Genomic DNA, 22,006 nt, shown 5'->3' with positions numbered 1-22,006 from the left:
GCGTTTCTCTGTGACAATTGGTGCTATTAAACCCAGAGAGCGCTAATAATAAACTAGGATTCTAAATAATCAACAATACCCGGGGGTCTGCTAACCCGACCAATACAGACACATGTTTTGGGTTAATTAATTATGCTTCAATAAATGTACTGTCGTTGATAAAGGTAACGAAATCATATCGATTAAATTGTGGCTTGCAGTTGCATGGCCCTAGGACTATATGTCAATTGCACTTTTGTGAGATCACGCAATGCTTGAAATTAATTAGTCTCAGTCGTGCCTTTTAACATCACAACAAAAAGGGAAAGCTAGTGCATAATATAATCGGAAAAACATGGTATGGTGCTTGGAATCTGAGCTATTTATCATAGAAATAATCTGTACATGGAGAGTTAATGACACTGATTTCTTTGCCATCTTCATTAGTTCTCTGGAGTTGTCCTACCTTCACCTGCCCCTAGCGTCATTATCGTAGTTGATAAATAAAAGCGGTGAGCAATAAAATAGGCGGTAAGAGCACACAACACCGAATATGAAAATTGTGATGTCACAATTTTCAAGCTTATACCATTGAACATTTCTGCGGTAGAGCTCTGGAGAAATTTTATAAACACCAAACAATGGCTCATTCGACAGCCAAGACTCTGATGTATTGAAATATATGATTAAAAATATTATGTAATTTATGTGCTTTAAAGGTTTTCATCTTTTGCTAGTGTTAATTTTTGTATGTAGACTGGTATAACACTACAATAGGAAAAAATAACATTAAACTCTTCTGAAATTTGAGCCATTTTTTCTGAATAGTAATGCTGATGAGCTTGCTGTGTATAAGCATAGGCAAACGCTCAAAAGGATTATATTCACTCTCTGCAGAAGATTGGAGCTAGCAACATCTTTTTAATGAGGAAGCAACTCTATATCCTTGAATTAAGCTGTGGTATTGAGTATTGTGACACGGTGCATCACGCACAGGAAATACCTTGAATCTAGGCATAATGTAATACACCCAGATTTGAGGTAGTTGCTAAGCAATTTGAAATCCTTAGGTTTTGCCACAATAAAAAAGTAATAAAAATGACTAACAACATTATTTAATAAACGTGTTCATTTTTTGCGTTTACAAAACGCTGCTAGGCCACACTTCATTTCCATTAATTTCTTTTTGCAGTCAGATCGTTGCAGCCAATATTGTTTTCAGCTATCTCAAGGAAACACCTGGTGTAATTAATACAAAATAATTAAGCTAACTGAAAGCTACGTGTTCATTTGCTGCCCAATTTATCATCTAGACCAGTCGTAATAAAATACCTCAAATCTAGATGAAGACTTTATTACTTTTAGGTCCAACAATTCGTAATAAGATATATTGTGTGAAAAGTCTTAGTGTTCTTCTACTATATGAATTGGAGTAATCCTTTCACGGCATCAAGAGAAGGCAATCCCTTACTTAGAAAATCTTGGCTGCGGCTATATAAGTATAGGTTTGAAAGGAAAGTCATCCTAAACGATATTCAGTAGTTTGGTGAAAAGGTGACTATATATATATACATGTATATATATATATATATATATATATATATATATATATATATATATATATATATATATATATATATATATATATATATATATATATATATATGTATATATATATAATATGCTGGAATGTAAGAACAACTGTAATCCCAGTAGTCATTGGTGCACTGGGGGCAATAAAACCGGCGCATAAAATGTGGCTTGCCCAAATACCAACAGCAATCAACTCAGGTGAGTTGCAGAAAAGTGCGCTATTGGGAACAGCTAAGATCTTGAAGCGAGTGCTCAAACTCCCAGGTCTCTGGTAGGAGACCCGAGTTAGAACAGAATTTACCACCCATACGGGGTAACCGGGGTGAGGAAACAATTTTTTATTTATATATATATATATATTGTTTTATGGCAGGCCCTTGATTATCAAATATCATAGCCTACACTTATTAATCATTGATGACAGGCACTTGGGTTTTGTAGCTGATAAACATTAAAGGTTGATTTGCAACAAAATTTACCTTACAGTTATTTGATAGCAAAAGATTCACCATGTCATACTCTGCTGTATTGTAGATGCAAAATATGTGAAAATATGATTACAAGCTCTTAAAAGCTAAAAAACGAACAGTTAATCGCAGCCATCGCAGCCAATATTATGATAATCATGAGCCCATGGCAACTAAAATGTAGGAAAAATATGGAACGCTTCACGAATTTGCGCGTCATCCTTGCGCAGAGGCCATGCTAATCTTCCCTGTATTGTTCCAATTTTAGTGTATATGTACCTCCTAAGAGAGTTCACTACTTAACAAAGATACAATGGATAAGTATTACCTAGCTGAAACATAAAACGCCGAGTGCATACAATAGTTTAATATATGAACTAATATCTACATATCAATATTTTCATAGATGTGTGTTATAACCCTTTTTAGAACTGCCTGTTATCATTAACCTGTTATCATTGTTTGGCTGCTTATAGTTTTACTCACCTACATATTGAATTGCATGAAACTTCAGGTGTAACATATATTTACATCTTAGAGCATTTAATATTAACTGGTTTTGAACGGCTTCGTTGATTGTGAATTGCTCGATAGGCTGTTGAACACTCAATGCATCCACGCACGTTTCATGAATGTACGCTTGCTTTGATCAGAACTCGGAATAATGAACCCCGGTAAAAAGCATGATCAGTTCAATTTTGGTTATCAAAATTCTTTTCAATTATTTTTATGTTGAATGTATAAACTGATGGAAAACTTGTATTTCTCATATTTACTCTGCATCTTTTTATCATGCTCCACATCAAGCCCTCAAGCTCAATTTTTTCTTTTTCTGCATCTGAAACTGTGTTGTCTGTTCTATCACTTGTCAGATATCAGTTCTGGAGGAAAGTACGAGGACCTCTTTCGCCAAAAAACCATAAACTACTACGCCCTATGATAACAATAATGCCTGCAGAAAGGTGATTTATTTACCTTTTCATCTTAGACACAACACATCAAACCACACAAAGGATGTCAGATACTAACTGGATCCAGAACACATATCACAGTATCTCGCCATTATATATACATTTATTTACATACTTTTTAAAATTTAAAACAACTCATTAAACTATTGCATAAACATTGAAAGGAGAGATGTGAGAATGGAACAATCTAATCCAGTAAAGAGCTTATATGAAGTAGACGAGGGCCGCCATGCATATATCTCTAAGCTATAATGAAATATTGAATATGTCACATGAACAATAATTGCATTGCTTGTGCTTGCATTTTAATCTTTATTTGTATTTATGCTTTTTTATTTCCCTTTACGCTAATTTTAATTTCGTGTTTCATGCTAATTTTACTTTTAGTGTAAACTAGCAATGTCAAAGCAGCCTTCAGAAATGATCAAACTAATGAAAAACAGTCCATTAAACTGTCTCCATGGGATTACAATTAACCATTGAATTTCTCTAGGGCTGGCTTCTAGCAGTAATCGAAACCTCTTAAAAACAAGCTTTAATAATTTTTCACAGCTAAAGAAAATTTTTAAAAAATATAACATTCAGAAAAACAGAAAGAATGGAGAAAAATATACATTCCAGAATTTTTCTCAATTTTGAAAGCAAAAAACGAAAGAGATAGAGACCCTTTTATGAATTCTACATTAAAAAAATGACCAAGTTTTTCAGACATCATGGGCTCCCAAAAAGTGAGCTAATGCACTCAAGCAAAGTAGTTAAGATAAAGTAATTAAAATAAATTTACCATTTTACTCTATTGTTTTTAGTAAGTGGAGATAATTAGAGTTTTTGGAGTTGTTTATTACACAAAGCAAATTAATTATCTATTAGTTCAAATGATTGAAGGGAACAATAATATATTGTGCCCCATTACTGACTGATTCAGTGAAAATTCAGCTTTTTACCCTTTCCATGTCACACACAACTTGACTTAAAAGTTTGATTTGTCTGTCCTTTTTCACTTACGATTTCAGGAGAATTCAGGTAACCCGGCATGAATCAAAACGATTTGCTATTCCAATCCTGCAAGAAAATCAAATTTTGTTGAATTACAATCTAGAATATTTAAATAGAATAGTTGACATAAAATCCTTTTATTGATATTTCATGAGGTGTAATGTTGAAAGAATGTGATAAAAATATGAAAAGCGTTGAAGAATATTAAACACATTGTGCAACCAAACAAATAACTTGTGTTTGTGATTACTATCACTATGACTACAAAATAGGAAAATATTTTCATTTATTATTTGTAGATATTGTACGTAAAAATGAAAATTAATGGATATTTATTAACATGAAAACTGTGTTTCTCGCTCCAAGTCTTTTGAGTAAAGCAATTAATTTTATAAAAGTATAAGATTTGCTTGATGTAACGTTTATTTGCTTTTTATTTCTTTCTGTAAGTGCTTTGAATAGCATCACTTGCTATACAGTGTCAACAGATAAACCCATTGATCTTCCAATTTTTTTGAAATTCATGTAGTGATTCGGATTAGACACGAGTGCATGGCCTAACGACAATTGGCCAGTTGATCCAAATACAATTAGTCTAATAGACCAATTCGTTCAAAGAAATTTAGTTTAAATCAATTCATCCAATATACCATTGTGTTTAATGATGATTAGCCTAATGTTGGTGTAAAGGACAAGAATAGAAATACAAAAACTTAGTTTAGATAATTTTTATTAGAACGAACAAGGTAAAATAGCGCAAATTTTTAGTGTAAATTACGGTAATTTACATGTGAAACCGCTTAAAATATAAGAATACAATTCATTTTTTGTTCTTGGCTGTACTCACTGCAAAATATTTGGTGGAGCTAAATAGTGTTATGGTCCTAAAATCATACAGTTCCTCAGACTGTTCATTGCTTACCAGTACTAGCTATTTTATGATTAATGTCTGTCAGGTTGACGTGTTGAGAGGTTTTGATGACTAGATGGCTGCACAGGAGAAAGCTGTAGCAGAAATATTACCTCAGTTGGTGGCCAAAGAATCAACCAGTCTTGTACCAAAAGGTGATAAATGAAGTTAACCTGGTATTTTTTGGGTGCTTTATGTTTAAAAGTACATTAAAAAAAGTGTCACTAAAATAAATTATAACTAAACTTAACAAATGGCAAAACAAATTTTTTTCTAGTCCATCAATTTTAGCACTAAATTAAAAAACTACATTTGTATGACTAATTTTTTCAAGCAAATATAGCTAACTGAGCAAACATAAAAATCGATAGGCTGTAGAGTGTTTTTCTTTGTAGTTTAGGTCAAAATCAACTTTATTAACTTTTCATGCAGGAGAAGACCACCCTGCCAGTCTTGTCATTAAGCTCATATGTTAGACTGCAGCAATTAATACTATTTAGAACTGAATTTGGTTAACTTCAGTTACATGCATATGTTGATTTGTGTGAAAGTCAGTTGAAAATAGCAGCTAAAAAGCATCATTTTAAGTCTTCATTTTTAATATTCATTTTAAACTTCTTTTTAATTATTGACTATAATTTTGGTTGAAGTACAAGACCATTTTTATTCTTCAGCACGTACACATTTTTAATAATCAGAAAAATTGAACTTTGACCTTTCGCTTATCATAAAACCTTTTTTAAAGAATTTTTCAAGAATCAGTCAGATCACCTCTTAACCCTCAGGTTTTGCAGTGTAAAGTGTCTGTATATACAGATGGGAGTAGAGATATAGAGCTAGAAGTAGTACCTGCTGATGATGTCATAATTGCTGCTGATGACCTCGCTGTGCCACTTCCTGAGCAGATTACTCACCTTGAGACTGTGAAGCTGCCTGCATGCCCTATCTCCCTCTGTCATAAACAAGGATATTTATTTGTTGCGATGAGGAACAATGACATAGCTAGAATAGGCAGTTCATACAATATAAAGTAGATAAGTCATTTATTAGCTGTTCTGCCTCAGTTCTTTCTATTGCGGTATATAAGGGCAGAGTCTACGCTCTGCTGGCCACATCTCCTTATACTTTTTGTGTGTTTGATATGCTTGGTAAGATGTTTGTTCAGTGTGGTGTATCAGGCAACAAGGGTTGCTGGAATGCACTGGCTGTAATATCAGATGAGGTGGTGGTAACTGAACAACTACACAAGAAGCTTACCATATTTTCCCTGTCTGGTAAACTACTGAGGCATGTTCCATGCACTTTATTTGGAAGGTGCAGTACATTCATGTACGCTGTTGGTGATAGCTCTGTAATTATATCTGATGTGGAGACTGATAAAGTCTCTAGGTTTAACATCTCTAAAGGTAGAGTTGAGTGGTCAGTGAGCGTGACTAACCCTCGTGGAGTCTGTTGTCATGGCTCCAAGTATATACTTGTAGGTAGATATAATAGTAAAAAGATACAGATAATTGATCTTGTAACAGGTGAGTCAGTTAGTAGTAATAATAATCTAACTACTGGTTACAGTGGCCAATCATAACTCCTAACAGAATATCTTTTTATCACCCTCTCATCTTTACCTCTCTTTATCTTTCTCTACCTCTGTCTATCTGTATCATTCTCTATTACTATCTATCTCTTTTTAGTACCCTCACACTCTCTCACCCTCTCTCACGCTCTATCACGCTCTCTCTCACGCTCTCTCACGCTCTATCACGCTATCTCACGCTCTTCCATTCTCTCTCACGCTCTCTCTCACACTCTCTCTCACGCTATCTCTCACGCTCTCTCACGCTCTCTCTCACGCTCTCTCTCACGCTCTCTCTCACGCTCTCTCTCACGCTCTCTCTCACGCTCTCTCTCACGCTCTCTCTCACGCTCTCTCTCACGCTCTCTCTCACGCTCTCTCTCACGCTCTCTCTCACGCTCTCTCTCACGCTCTCTCATGACTTCATCACTGATTTCCCTTCAGCCATGTTTTCCATTTTCTTAACAGGATGTAACTGTGACCTGAGTCATTCTTTGTGTATATTTTATTTACTTAGATGAACATGACTGCAGGAAGAAACAACTTTACTAAAACTGTTAAAAACATGACCTGTGTAAACTGTCGACTTGTAAGATTTTCATTGATCACATCTTGAATATCTTCTTCTCTAGCATTTACATTTCAGTATTTCAGTTTCACTGCAAAGTTCCCAATAATTCGGTTTTTGGTGAGGGAAACTGAGCATAAATTATGGTCAATATGTTGTTAATATATTATCATTAGGCATATTTATATGTCAACTTACATAAAATGAAAGTTTAAGTCAATTTTATTACTAGCAGTTTTATATTGCTAAACAATACTAGTAATAAAGTTGGTAAGTTTGATTAAAATTTTGATAATTTTACTAAAATCTGATTTAAATTTTAATTAAATAAAGTTTAACTATATATAATAATGTATATATATATATGTATATATTTAACACATTTTCTATTTCATAGGTCAAAGATCTATGGTTTTATCATTATTTGAATGAAGTCTGTGCAACAAGGTGTCAAAATGATAGGGCATTGCGAATTTTTAAAATTCTAGAAATTGCCAATAAATTATCAATGGATAAACTTTCTTATGAATATTCATTCATATACACCATGTATAAACTTAACCAGCTACAGTATAAAATATTTACTTTAGACTATCCCATGCAAACACTCGTACAATTCAGTTGATGCATCAGAATAAACATTTAATTTCACTTTGTCTGTGGTAAGGGATCCTCGAAGGCAGGAAGCATATCTAGTTTCTGAGAGCAATACCAGTGGATATCTAGTTTCTGAGAGCAATACCAGTAGATATCTAGTTTCTGAGAGCAGTACCAGTGGATATCTAGTTTCTGAGAGCAATACCAGTGGATATCTAGTTAATGAGAGCAATACCAGTGGATATCTAGTTTCTGAGAGCAATACCAGTGGATATCTAGTTAATGAGAGCAATACCAGTGGATATCTAGTTTCTGAGAGCAATACCAGTGGATATCTAGTTAATGAGAGCAATACCAGTGGATATCTAGTTTCTGAGAGCAATACCAGTGGATATCTAGTTAATGAGAGCAATACCAGTGGATATCTAGTTTCTGAGAGCAATACCAGTGGATATCTAGTTTCTGAGAGCAATACCAGTAGATATCTAGTTAATGAGAGCAATACCAGTGGATATCTAGTTTCTGAGAGCAATACCAGTGGATATCTAGTTAATGAGAGCAATACCAGTGGATATCTAGTTTCTGAGAGCAATACCAGTGGATATCTAGTTAATGAGAGCAATACCAGTGGATATCTAGTTTCTGAGAGCAATACCAGTGGATATCTAGTTAATGAGAGCAATACCAGTGGATATCTAGTTTCTGAGAGCAATACCAGTGGATATCTAGTTTCTGAGAGCAATACCAGTGGATATCTAGTTAATGAGAGCAATACCAGTGGATATCTAGTTTCTGAGAGCAATACCAGTGGATATCTAGTTAATGAGAGCAATACCAGTGGATATCTAGTTTCTGAGAGCAATACCAGTGGATATCTAGTTTCTGAGAGCAATACCAGTGGTAATTTTTAGGAATTGAACCCCAACCTGTTCTTTGCAAGCCTGTTTTTAGACCATTAGGCCACAGTTGCTCTTTATATAATATAACTCCAGATCGACCATAATCAACCATAATCGACCATAATCGACCATGATCGACCATGATCGACCATGATCGACCATGATCGGCCATAATCAACTATGATCGACCATGATCAACCATGATCAATCATGATACTAGACACAAGGTTTAAGTGACTTTTTGTTACATATACTAGTACTCGGCTTTGGGTAAAATACATGTATTTCTCTATATCTCAAATACATTTACTAGCTTTTAACAAAAACAAAAATCTTGTTTATAATATTCCCACAACCAAACACGAGCGAAGCGAGTGTTCGGGAGCTTTTTGATAAATGTATATGTGCACGCAACTCCCGAAAAGTATCCGCGAACGACCAAACGCTACCCCTTGTGTCCATATCTCATCAAAAATGTAACCATTTTTCTGTGGAGTCGTTCAAGTATAATAGTGATACAAACACACATTCACCTATTTAAATATGTTACCAAGTCTTTGAAAATTGTTGATAATATCCTAAAAATTACTCATCTGATCAGATGATACATAACTAGCAACATTCAGTTGGCCTAAAATCGCCAATAAAACCTGAAAATACTTTTTTAATCAAAATTAAGACCGGCCAACGAAACGCCAATAAAGCTGTGTAACAGAGAGTAGAACCATCAAGTCGTGTGCATTTCACGAGAAAAAAGTGCACATTTCACCAGTCAATGGCATTGTTCAATTGCCAAACGTTTCTGTAATTAACGTAGAAGTACTGAAAAGTAATTGTTTCTTTTTTGCCAATTTTAAAGATAACTGACATTTTAAACACTTATAATGAGTACTTTGGTATTCCAACTGATGTCCAAAGCAGTGAAAGTAGAGGAAATGACGATGATATTTTTTTTATTAATTCTTATAAGATTATTACAATATTTAATTATAATAATAATTATTTGATTTTGTAAGATTATTATAAGATTTAATTATAAGAATAATCATTCGAATTTACAAGATCCAAGTATATAGTGACCAATGGCGGGCAATATGTTACTGTTATTATTTTTTCTAAAGATTTTGTTGATGATACTACAGCTGTGCCCAATATCGCGGTACTGCCAAGCCATTTTTAATATCTGCAAAATTAGGTTATAGGCCTACACATTCTTATAGATATACAGCTATTTCTATGACAACCAACTCAAATCTGTTTAGGCTTTTAAATTCAGCATAATTTTCTTGCATATAAATACAAAAATCTAGATAAATATCACAACTTCTTGATATTGGTTGCTATGAAGTTTTGAAATGTAAACAAAATTGTGCATTGGTTTTCGTTTTTCAAACTTTAACACCAGTTTTCTCAGAACTATGCTTTTGCACTAATGGTAAACATGCATTCAGTTTATTGACCATAAAATCTGCTGTAATTAAGCTGGAATCAAATATTTTTGGCAAAAGAACTGAAAATTTTCTCCTTCTGCTAGTGTAGATAACTCCAAATCTCACACACCCGACTTAACCATGGTTTCTGTGATCATGACCCATTTCTTTACTTTGGTTACAGATCGCTGTCAAAACCATTCTACATTCAACACAACCAACTTTCAAACTGTGTATATTACACAACAGCTTGCCACTTTACTTCTAATATTGTATTTCTCCTATTGCAGGGGAAAGATATAAACATATAATATTTTCTGTTCATTATTGCTGTTTGTTGTACACAATAACACTCAGTACATTACAGCTAATATTGCAGCTATCACTGCAGTTCTTCTATTGCACTGCAGTGCCATTTGACTGCTAATATTGTATTTCTCAACCCTTTCTTTTTTCCAATATCACTTTGGTCGTGGGCTGTATGACAGGAGAATTTCTATTCAATATAAATGGATTATGACTGAGATATAGAGAGTTTGAGTACTTTGTCAAAAAATTTCAAAGATAAAATAAAATATAAAATGACATAAATTGAAATTTTTGAAAGTGGATAAGCTTTAATTATTATTGATTGTAAATGACCTATAGGAACCTTTGCAAACATGATGATGCGCATTTTTCAATTAAAAAACTTTGAATTTGTATTAAAATTTGGTAAATTTAAGATTTTTTGTACGTGAAACTGGTAACAAAGTAAAATTGTTTATTACTTTTTACTCACTGGACCCAGTTTGGTCAGCTATACAGTTTTTTTCTGATTGGTCAAAATAGTCAGTTATAACAGCAGAATAATCATCTGAAAATTAAAAGCTGTATGCATGGAGTCATAGAAGCCATGCTTCTATGACTCCATGCATACAGATGTTGACAGGCTGTAATGACAACTGGACATGTCTTCAGTCTTCAAGATGCTACTGAACACAGACATGTCCAGCCATAAGCACAGAGCCATCATTTGTGTCGCTCTTAAAACATATACACAACCTCTGCTTGCAGTAGTTAAGGAGTTTAGTATAATGAGTTTTTAGTGCTTAACATCATTAAATTTTGCTTGATTGGAAATTTGTTTTTCAAAAATGAAATTGTTTTCGATTTTACAGCTAACAGTCTTTAAATGTTCCCAGTCATGTATTTTTTAAAATCACAGCATTCCTTACAAGCTCTACAGAAATTGTAAAAATTTCAAAGTTTAAAATATATATCAAATTAAATATAATATGTTGCTTTTGTCTTAGATAATATTTTATCAGATCGTATTATCTGTTTAGGTACTCTACTTTCTGAAATAGCGGATGCCGAGATGACAGGAGGTCGTGTTTATTGTCTGCAGACATCTAGTTTCAAACTAGCGGTTGCTGATAATTGCTATGAACAGGTCCAGTTATATGAAATGTCTCCTCAATAAGTTACTCCTAATTAATGTACTAGCCAACATAGCCCGTGTTCTATCTGCTGATGATTTTTTAGGGAGGAAATGGCACCTTTGAGTAACAAGGTGTATAGCATTACAACTTTTGATTATTGCCAGTTGCCTTTGTTGAGTATCTTGTTGACAAATTCTTTATACCCATATTAACCCTTTTTCTGTTTAAACCAGTAATATTCAACTTACACATACATTACATATATATAAATACACTGATAATTTATATTTATACTTTTCTACGCTTTGACAGCAACTCATATGTTCTGTTAAATTCTGAATTGAAAAAATTTAAGTATTATCAGAGATACCAAAGGGCATTGAAAATCTATCTTATTATGCTAGCTGAGATACGTAGCTAGATCTAAATAGCTACATAGTTTTTGAGCCTTTGAGTCTTATAACTTTTGAGCCATAACTGCATAGCTACGAAGCTACGTAGCTATGTAGCTACGTAGCTAAGTTTATAGACGCCAATATATTGCAAAGAAAAATAAAGTTAATATTTCTAAACCGATGTTTCTCAAAAGTCAATTTTTTTTAGCTGTAAACACACAGATGTTGTACTGTTCTTAGCTGTAAACACACATATGTTGTACTGTTCTTAGCTGTAAACACACAGATGTTGTACTGTTCTTAGCTGTAAACACACAAATGTTGTACTGTTCTTTTTACTGCTATGTAGGACCTGCTTGCAACTGTTAATGCAGAACGTACAATGGCCATTCAATAAATAAAGTGAGTTGGTTAATACAAGAAGCTCCATTTTATGTACAAGCTCAAATTGTTTTATTTGTTAACTGATTCTCTTTGTAATAACACAACACTTTGGCCATTGAGGTGCCCGCTTTTAAATGCCCTCAGTATAGAAATATTCACATTGTTTTTTTTAAGTCAATTACTGCAACCACAACTTCATGATCAGAATCTAAGTAGACTTTCTTTGAAAATCTTCAACAGACCAATATAGGCAGAACACGCAAGATCAGAATTGTAAAGAGGATGTGATTGGAACTTTTAGTATCCAAGAGTGCAAAGTAGTGAGAGATTACTCCTTGCATTATATTACTCCTTGCATCACTCCTCTCACTCTCTTTCTCTCTTGCTTTCATCCTCCTCGCCCTCGTTCTTGCTCACTAAATCACTCTCGCTTACTAAATCTTCAGGATTTCCCGATGAAGTTTCTTCATTGTTTCTATTATTTTGTCTGCTGTATGGGGCCTATCATTGTCTCGGTGAAAAATGACTCCCGCTGACTGTAAACCTCAAAATTTATTTTCTGCAAATTTCTTAATCTGTTTAAGAGTTGACCTCAGGAACTACTCTTAAAAGTAAGCGTTACCTTATGGCTAGATTGTTGGTACTTAAACTTTATCTTGACGGTGGTTGGCTATTTCCCCACCACATTGAATAGCGCTTGGATTTTGGTTTGGAGTGCTAAATCTAGGTCTCCCCAGAAGTGACAATCCTTCTAAGAAATTCATCACCTTCTCTTTTTTATAGCAATAAAGGTTCCGTTGACACAACTTCACCTTCTATTATCTGTGCGCTTGTGTCAGCTGTGCAGGAACTCAGCGACTGCTGACTCTAGAGTAAGCCATAAGAGTCAGCCATAAGGTATTCATGGATACTTTTGCCAACTGCACTAGCTGACACACCAAATCCTTTTGAAACATCTTACACTCTTACCCTTCTCTTAGACTAAACAAGCTCATTAACTGCTTGAATCATGTTATAGGCTTGACCTGGTCTAGTTAAATAATATATTCGTTCTGCTTTAAATAAACATTTTTGCAGGATGAAGGAGAGATCAGTCATCATTAAATTGGATGACTGATCTCTCCTCTATCCTGAAGCATGTGTCAAAGTTGACCATTTTGGCAAATCTTACAAAAAGTTTGTATGAACCCATAATCTACAAATATTATGTGAGTCATTAGTGCGGATGGTATAAACAATAAAAACTAAGTATTATCATATTAATTAAGAGTGATAAACATTTATTGGAGCCGGAATTACCACTGGAAAAACCTTGGTAAACACCATGTAAGAAGCCTTTAGTTGAAAAATTGAAATGGGGAAAAATCAGGACAATTTTAAAACTTGTCTCACTTTAATTCTCAAGCACTGAAAGATGTTAAGCTACTTACACCCTAAAATAAAGACATTGATATTTTTTAACTGATACAAAGTGTGGCTTTTAACCACGATTGATGAAGCAGTGACTTTACAAATAAATCATAAGGTTGAGTTTTTTTATTTATTTTGTTTAAGCAGCTAAATTATTTTGGACAGAAAACAACATACAATGTTGTAATGAAAGCAAAGGCATGAAATTGGCAATAAGAGTTAACAGTGTTTTTTGTTTGGTAAACAGTTGAAGTCAAACTGTCCTCACCTTCTTAGGTGTGTGGCACACGATGCCAGCTTTTCAGCCTCATCTGTTCTGAGATGTTGGCAGATTTAAGTCTGCACAGCATATAGAGCCTGCTAAATGTTTGTTCCAGGGTAGCTCATGCAGCAGGCATAATCATGAAGTGTTGTACACTGTCTATGAGCCGTACACTACTTTATCTATCCAAAAATCAGTCCCCAAGCACTTGAAGTATGATGTAGGTGCCAAGGCTTCCATATCCGATGTGAATAAATCAGATAGAAATGGCTATTTTAGCCAGGTAGTGGTAGAGAGGTGGCAGAATAGAGTCTCCTAATGGTAAACGCTGAACAATCGACAGCCTTGCAGAGTTCTTATGTTTATTTGGAAGGATGTAATTTTTGTAGTTAGGTTGAAAGAAGTTTATCAACAAATGTGCATCAGAACATTTTTTTTTTGCACCCATATCTATTTTCTCACTAACGACTGATGGACCATATTTTTCCGTTAACTTCAACCATATAAGGCTACATCCTGCAAAGCAGCAAACTACATCATGTTCAGAGTGGCAGCTATTGGTTGCAGCATATCAATCATGTTTCTCACCTCTTTGCCAATTCAATGTTTCGATGATTTTTGTTGATTGTCACCGTTAGCTTCAGAGCAAATCACAAGTAAGAAAGGTCAATTGCCGCAAAGTGAGTGCGCAGTGTCAATTTGGTTGTTCCGACTGTTTGATATCCAGAAGAGTTAGAATTCATGAATCGTTATACATTTTTAGCGTACTACTTGTGTCATGATTGTTTTAAAGGTACTTGGCCACTTCAACTACAGTCATATCTCAACATACAAGCTTATTGCATTCTAAGACCCATTTGAATGTCAATTTTCTTGTATATCAAAACAATATTTACTATATAAAATAACCAAATACAAAGTAATCCGCTTTCATACCATGAAAAATCCCCTAAAATAAGGTACTACGATGGAAAAAACGCATTTTTAATTGTTGCAATTCACTACCTACACTCACAGAGTAACAAATACCTATTTAATGGTTATGATCTGCAAAAAGAATGTAAAATTGCTAGTTACAGTACTGTATGGAGTGCTTACTATTGAGACAGTGGTAGTGGCTAACGGCAGCATGAGATAGCCTTGACAGCAATGTGTTTAGTAGACTAGATCTTTGTGACGCTTTTTAACACAAACTTTGAATTTAACTCAACTGAATTTAGCTTACAAAACATGCACTTAAAGCTAAGCTTTAATTTTTACTAGACTAAACTTTAATTTTGTCTTTGTTTTAATTTTTTATAATTTTTTTGTCTCGGCATTTTTAGCGCTCTTTTACCGTAACTTTTAGATGGCTTTTCAAACTTGTTTTCAAACTCACTAGACGAAAAGAACCAAAAAACTTTGTTCCATTGCATACTTGGCAACTTAGTGGCCGCAAGGAGAACCGGCTCGTATCCTCACAACTTCAAAAATTTTGTCATATCTCAAGGTAAAAACTTACTCAAAGTTTATTGACTATGTTGAAGCATAACTAGACTACTTGACTAGTAGCTGCTGTCACTGCTACATCATTGCTGAAATGGTTAACACATTGAGCTGAACATTGATAAACTTCGAGATTCAGAAGGGTTTACTTGATGAGCTCGCGCATTTCTACCATCTTAGCCTCATTACCTGGTACTGGAGCTATGACTCGACCTTTGTAGATTTGTTCAGCAAATTGAATGCTTCTCAAAGTCGATTGTACCCAAAGTTCCACAGTCTTCTTGTTTGAACCAGTGCTTGCTGTAGAGAACATGTGATGTGACTGGTATGCATGGAAGTTGCCATTATGAGGTTGTTGATGTTGTTGTTATTAGTTTATTTTCATCATAAAACAGATGCACACAGAGACATAAACTAAATAAATATACATATATGAATAAGCAGTCATAATATAATAGGGAGTGATGAAGGCCCACGTGCACAGTAGCAGGGCTAATCAAGGTGCAGGGCCCGAGTTGACAATTTTATTAATGTAAAAATGTTCACATAATTAGACCTGAAGCCATTCCAATGAGTCAAGCAGATGCCTCCTAAAGCAATCCTAAAACTATTTGAATTTCAATGTACCGGATCGATATTGGTAAGTCATTCCAAATACTGGACAACTGGTAAGTTACCTGTCGATGTCCAGCTGTAGATGTAGACTTAGGGTAAGGTAAGGCATAAGAAGAATGACGAGTAGCATAAGAGTGTTGTTGAACATGAGTGTCAGAGTAGAATGATGAATGAGCGAGAATACTTTAACGGAGTTTGTATAACTCTTTAATTGGAAGAACATTAGCCTTTTTGAACAGATCAACTGTGTGGTCTTTAAATTTTTTATGGAAAATTATTCGCATTAGACGCTTCTGAATCAGAAATATTTTATTCAAATGACACTCTGCAGCTGAATTGCCCCATGCTTCTAAACAATAAAATAGTTTATTGTTTATTAAACTGTTATAAAGCAATATTAAAATGTCAATTGAAAATTTTTTTAGGCTTTGAAAATTATACCCAAATTTTTATGCAGTTGACTTCTCAAATAATCAATATGAGAAGACCAGTTTAATGAGCTGTCAATAACTACTCCAAAGAATTTTACATTTGTAACATTATTTATTGGCTTACCGTTGATTCTTATATTTTGGCTAAGTTCAAATTTATTTTTATGATTTTTGATTATTATAAAATTTGTTTTATCAATGTTAAGAGTTAGTTTGTTTGCAGTACACCAATTTTGCACTCTATCTAAAGCTGAATTGATTTCGTGTATATTATCATTTATTTTCTTGTCAGTAAAAAAACAGATTTCTATCATCAGCAAACGAAATAGTAAAGAATGGTTTCGAATAATAAATTAAATTATTTATATAAAGAAAGAACAATGTAGGGCCAAGGATAGAACCTTGTGGAACCCTACATTCAATTTGTTGTAATTGTGATAGAGTAGATTTATTTAGATATACTGACTGAGTTCTATCAGAAAGGTAACTTTTGAATAGTTTAACAGTGCTACATGAAAAATTATAAGCTGTGAGTTTTTGAAGCAAAATAGAGTGATTTATGGTGTCGAAAGCCTTCAAAAAGTCAATAAAAATACCTAAATGTTGTGAACATCAATCAAGCCATTTTGTAAGAGAGTGACCAGTTTTTCCGCTAGCTTTCTGCTAAAGAAACCACCTCCTAGTGGCTTGTAACTAGGCCTCAACATAAACACTAGCTTCCCAAACTCATGATTTTTGAAAGAATCAAATGACAAAATGCAAGCTTTGCAGAAGAACTGGCATAAAATTTTAGTAAATTTTATTAGTATTTAAACCTTGTTACTGTATTTTGCAAAGTTTGAGCTTCAGAGAGATGAAAAAGAAGCATAAATTGATGAAAACAAGTGTGAGCCCTTGTTTTCACCAATTCCCAGGGTGCTTTAAATTGTGTACATAAAAGTTATCTCCCCACCACAGCTAAAGTCTTCAGTTACTCAAGCACTAGAAAAACAATCAAGAAGGAAGTTTTTTGCAGAAGTTTAAAGAAACAGCTAACCGGTTTAACAGTACGTGTAGACCAGCTCTCATTGTAGTTAGTGCTCCTTAAAGAGTTGAAGGGATGAGGAGCTGAATGCCATAAAGGAAAACCAAATGTTTTCCTGAAACTAAGGCAAGAATAGATAAAGGGGATAAGGAAAAGTTCCAGAAGGAATTACAAAAAGGTCTCATAGTTTAACTTTTAACGATTAATAGACATTGTAAACCTGACAACCTGACATACTCTGGTACCCCATATTCAGATTTGAATAACTCCTGTCATTATTTTAAACAACTGATTGATCAAGGAAACACCAAATATAGTATCTAGTAGTACGTGGGTAAGTTGTATTACTAACTATAACACTGAGTGATTATGGAGTACACATGGCATGAGTTTGAGTTGTTAAACAAGCGACTATGACGCAAAGACATTGTGCCAACAATCAAACTCACAGGAGATTCTAGCATACAACAAACAAAATGCGTTCATCCAGAGCTTTCACAGAAGTTTCATTTTGCATTTTTCTCTTTGCATTATGCCTTTCATTACATGGCTTTCAGCATAATAGGACAACTTATTTTACTAGGAATCGTCTGCTGAGGTGAGTAAAGCTTTACTTCGGCGTATGCTAACTGAATTTATTAGTAGACAATCATGAGATAGCCGAAGTTTATAAAACAAAACTGGTTTTTATTTTATGGCGGTCTAACTAAAGACCCGTGTGTATTTTACAGAAGCAAGAATAATATTTCACCGTTTTTATTTGTGCATGAGAATTAGTACATCTACTATTATTATCAGTGTAAATAACAATACAGGATATTCTGGCTATGCATATAATAATATTGTGCCATAAATTATTATGTTATACAGTAGATTTAGATGTTAAAACCTAATGAATATGTAACATTAACACCTAAGTCAGAAAAACCATCTGCATACATGTCAGTAGCCAGTGAAAGCTAACCTTTGCTATAACATCATTTTCATGACATTATACCAAAATATCCTTGTGCTATACAATTATACATATGACAGGAATTCATAGTTTTGGGCAAAAATCCTATAAATACATTGGTTAAGAAACATTATAATAGTAATAATACAAATGGTAATAAGAATGTTGATGTTGTTTATTTGTGTCCATCCTCTCCTCTTCTCATCGGTATTAGTTGTCCCAGTAACAGATTGACGACCGCTCCCTGCCTGGGGTAGCACAGGTGAGCTGCCGGACGAGAGTTGACAGGCTTGTTCTGTCCGCTTGGTGCCGGAGGGTTTTTTTTTCTGTTTGTGTATTCATCATGGGTATGAGTGGTGATTTGTATAGGGTTTTCTCCCATACACTTAATTATTTTCCAATGCTCAAGGCAGTAGGTTTTGTGTGGAGTTAACTCCATTAGCCTTTGGTTGAAACATCAACCTAACCCACAAAGCAGCATGCACAACTATAAGTTTCTATAAAAAACCTTCTCACAGTAGCGGGTTCAGCTGCAGGCAAATGCAGTGCACTGGAGCATTTTCAAGAAACATGAGTTGCCCAAAAGAAAAATGGTACAACCACCGCGCAGAAGCTGCATTGGAGAACGAGAAAGTGAAGCTGCTATGGGACTTCAATGTGCAGACAGACAAGGTTATTGAAGCTAGAAGGCTAGACCTGATACTAATAAATAAAGAAAACAAACAGTGTCAGGTCATAGGCATAGCAATACCTGGAGACACAAAGGTAGTACAGAAGGAAGATGAGAAGATTGGTAAATACAAAAGCTTGGGTTTGAGATAAAAAGACTGAGGAAGGTGAAGACCGGCGTGATACCAATAGTAATTGGTGCACTCGGAACAATATCGATGAGGCAAATAGCATACCTGGCCAAGGTAGGAGTAAACATTTCTTTTGAGACTATACAGAAGACAGCCATCTTAGGAACAGCTCACATATTGAGGAAGCAACATCTTCATCAATTCCTCTCTTAGTGGAATTGATGAAGATGTTGGATCCTTTGGCCTTTTGTTAAGGTCCGGACTCAACACGGACTAAAACCAGTCACCTACCACCACACGACTGTAAAAAGAAACTTTTATAACAATATTAATAATTTTTTAAAGAACACTTGCAAAAACTAATGTATCAAAAAACACAAGACAACTCCTGATTCTTCGCTCATGTAGCTAATATAGCTTGTATAGTTCTGACGATGACTTTGTTACTATTTTGTTTTTTAGATAAAGTTATGATCAGAATAAGGAGATTAGAATTATCAAAAGACAACCCAGTTTACATAAATTAGGATTTACATCACCTCCACAAACTAAAAGGTGTGTTCCTTCATTATTGCATTACAGCTTCCTGTGCTGGTAATAACATAAACCTTATGAAAGAAGACAACTCTGAGAAAAGGAATAAAATGAGTAATAAGATGCTGCTTGATAAGGAAATGATTAGTAGATATCATCTGAGGAGAGTCCAGACAAAAACATCTTAATCACCAGAAGGCTGACTCTAACAGCATAACAATTAACACTATTGAGGATAGTGCTACCAGCTTTAATCGTATCACTGACCCGTAAGGTGGCTTCCTTAATATTGCAACTACTCAGTCTGTTGGTAAAAAGTTGAATAAAAGAAAACATGGAATTCTTATATTTACTTCTCACTTTGGTTCTAAATAATGTAAATGTTATTTTACTCCCAGTGTAAATAATAAATATTTATTTCTTAATAAGAATTACTTGCTAATGTATAATCAACAGCTGCTATAAGAACATCTAGTTGCCTTTTCTTGCTTGATCAAACATGTAACTAGCTGAGTTAGTATTGCTTCTGACAGCACTGCTGGTGCATCCTCAAAAACGCGCCTCACCAATTCTGATTAAGGCTTTTCATTACTTGTCAAATTTTAGATTTTAATATTGTTAACAGAATTTGATAGTTTCTCTGTGTGGTGCTTATGAGAGTTAGATATACCTACAATGCTAAACTCATATATGGAAGAACACAATATTAGTATCATATGTTTACTGATTCATGTTAATAATAAGTAATAGTATTACAACTAGCGAAGGATTATAAACTTTTTCAGCATTTCCTTGTTTAACATAAAATGCTCAAATGGTACAAGTGAACGATACATTAACGTTAGTTTCACAGAGAAGGTAGGGCATGGAATAGCGTACCGTTAGCTGAAAGCAATAGCTTCAGAAAAGTACAAATGAACGTATTCCCAAAATAATTTAAGAAACAGCAACATTTCTAAATTTAAATAGTTGCAAATGATTTGAATTCATCAAGTTTAAAAAGTGATGAAGCACACTGTATCTTGATATGAAGCATTGCTAAAAAGCTTTTGCCCAATTAAAAGATTTTTCTTTGGCTCAAATTTTTCCATAATCGTTTTGTAATAGTTCCTATTTTTTATTATTATTCTTCATTAAAACCATTCTTCATAAAGAAAGAAAACATAAAGTGATATTAATAGATTCGACATATCTTGAAGGTGCAACTCAATGCAAACCTCTCCTAGCATCAACCAATATGATTAAAGTAGTTATATGAACTAATACTGAACTTATAGATCAGTATTAGTTCATATTGATCTGTAAGTTCCTCTTTGAAGAGTTGATAATGGAACATAAGTACCTGCGCTTGGGTAATCACATTACATTGTTGAATCTGCTACAAAGTTGGTCAAACTGCTGCTTCTGGATATTCTTTGTTTTTTAATAGATTCCATTAAAAAGGTTTCTGAGAATAACACGTAAGTTTACACAAAATAACAATATTGAAAGAAAGTTTGATAGCTTTTCACACAAAGTTACAATAATTGGCGGAGCAAATTTTATGCTGAATCAGTTAAAATAGCTCCCTGCTGTAACACAATGATGTTATATAATATTTATAATATATATTATATATATTATAAGATGGCTGGTTTAACCCAATTAAATATATTCTCTAATTTTCTACCAGCATGACACAAGCTTGAACCAGCTAAGTACGTTTTATTTTAAACGACAAGGGTTGAGCTTAGAGTTATATTTTCTCAGCAAACACAAAAAAATACTCGCTTTTGCTAAATGGAATTTTAAATAAATTGCTAAAAACAACAATCATCTGTTAGTACGGCTAGTTATTATTGTCAAAGGTTCCATGCCTGAGTTAACAAACAACTGCTGAGAAGGCTAATGAAGGAAACAGTTCAAGTGAACAAAAATACTATGCATATATCTGTCATAGCAACTATCATCAAAATCTGCTCAGGATAATCCATGTCAATTTTGTGTGTATATTTTGAACGAAAGGTTTTTTTCCAAAAGTTGTTGGTGCAATTTGTCAAAAATTCAAGAAAAATAAAATTAGACAATATCACATCATAGAAAAGTAATTGTATAGTCAGTAACTACTGATAGCTAGTTTTCACTCCTGGTTATATTAGTCAACATTTGTATATTATATTAATCTATATTTGTATATTATGTTAGTCTATATTTGTATATTATATTAGTCTACATTTGTATATTATATTAGTCTATATTTGTATATTATGTTAATCTACATTTGTATATTATATTAGTCTATATTTGTATATTTTTTTAATCTACATT

General features: G+C 33.9%; 1 non-coding gene across 1 annotated transcript; it reads right to left on the bottom strand.

The window, feature by feature from the left end:
• Positions 1–2,224: 2,224 nt before the first annotated feature.
• LOC137397847 (U6 spliceosomal RNA) lies at positions 2,225–2,335 on the bottom strand. The gene has a single exon (XR_010978893.1). It is a non-coding gene; the product is annotated as a U6 spliceosomal RNA (small nuclear RNA).
• Between the last annotated feature and the right edge of the window lie 19,671 nt (positions 2,336–22,006).

This window comes from Watersipora subatra, chromosome 5 (assembly GCF_963576615.1).
Source record: "Watersipora subatra chromosome 5, tzWatSuba1.1, whole genome shotgun sequence".
Lineage (NCBI taxonomy): Eukaryota > Metazoa > Bryozoa > Gymnolaemata > Cheilostomatida > Watersiporidae > Watersipora > Watersipora subatra.
Note: the sequence above shows the minus strand (reverse complement) of the source record. Positions and strands in the feature narration are given on the sequence as shown.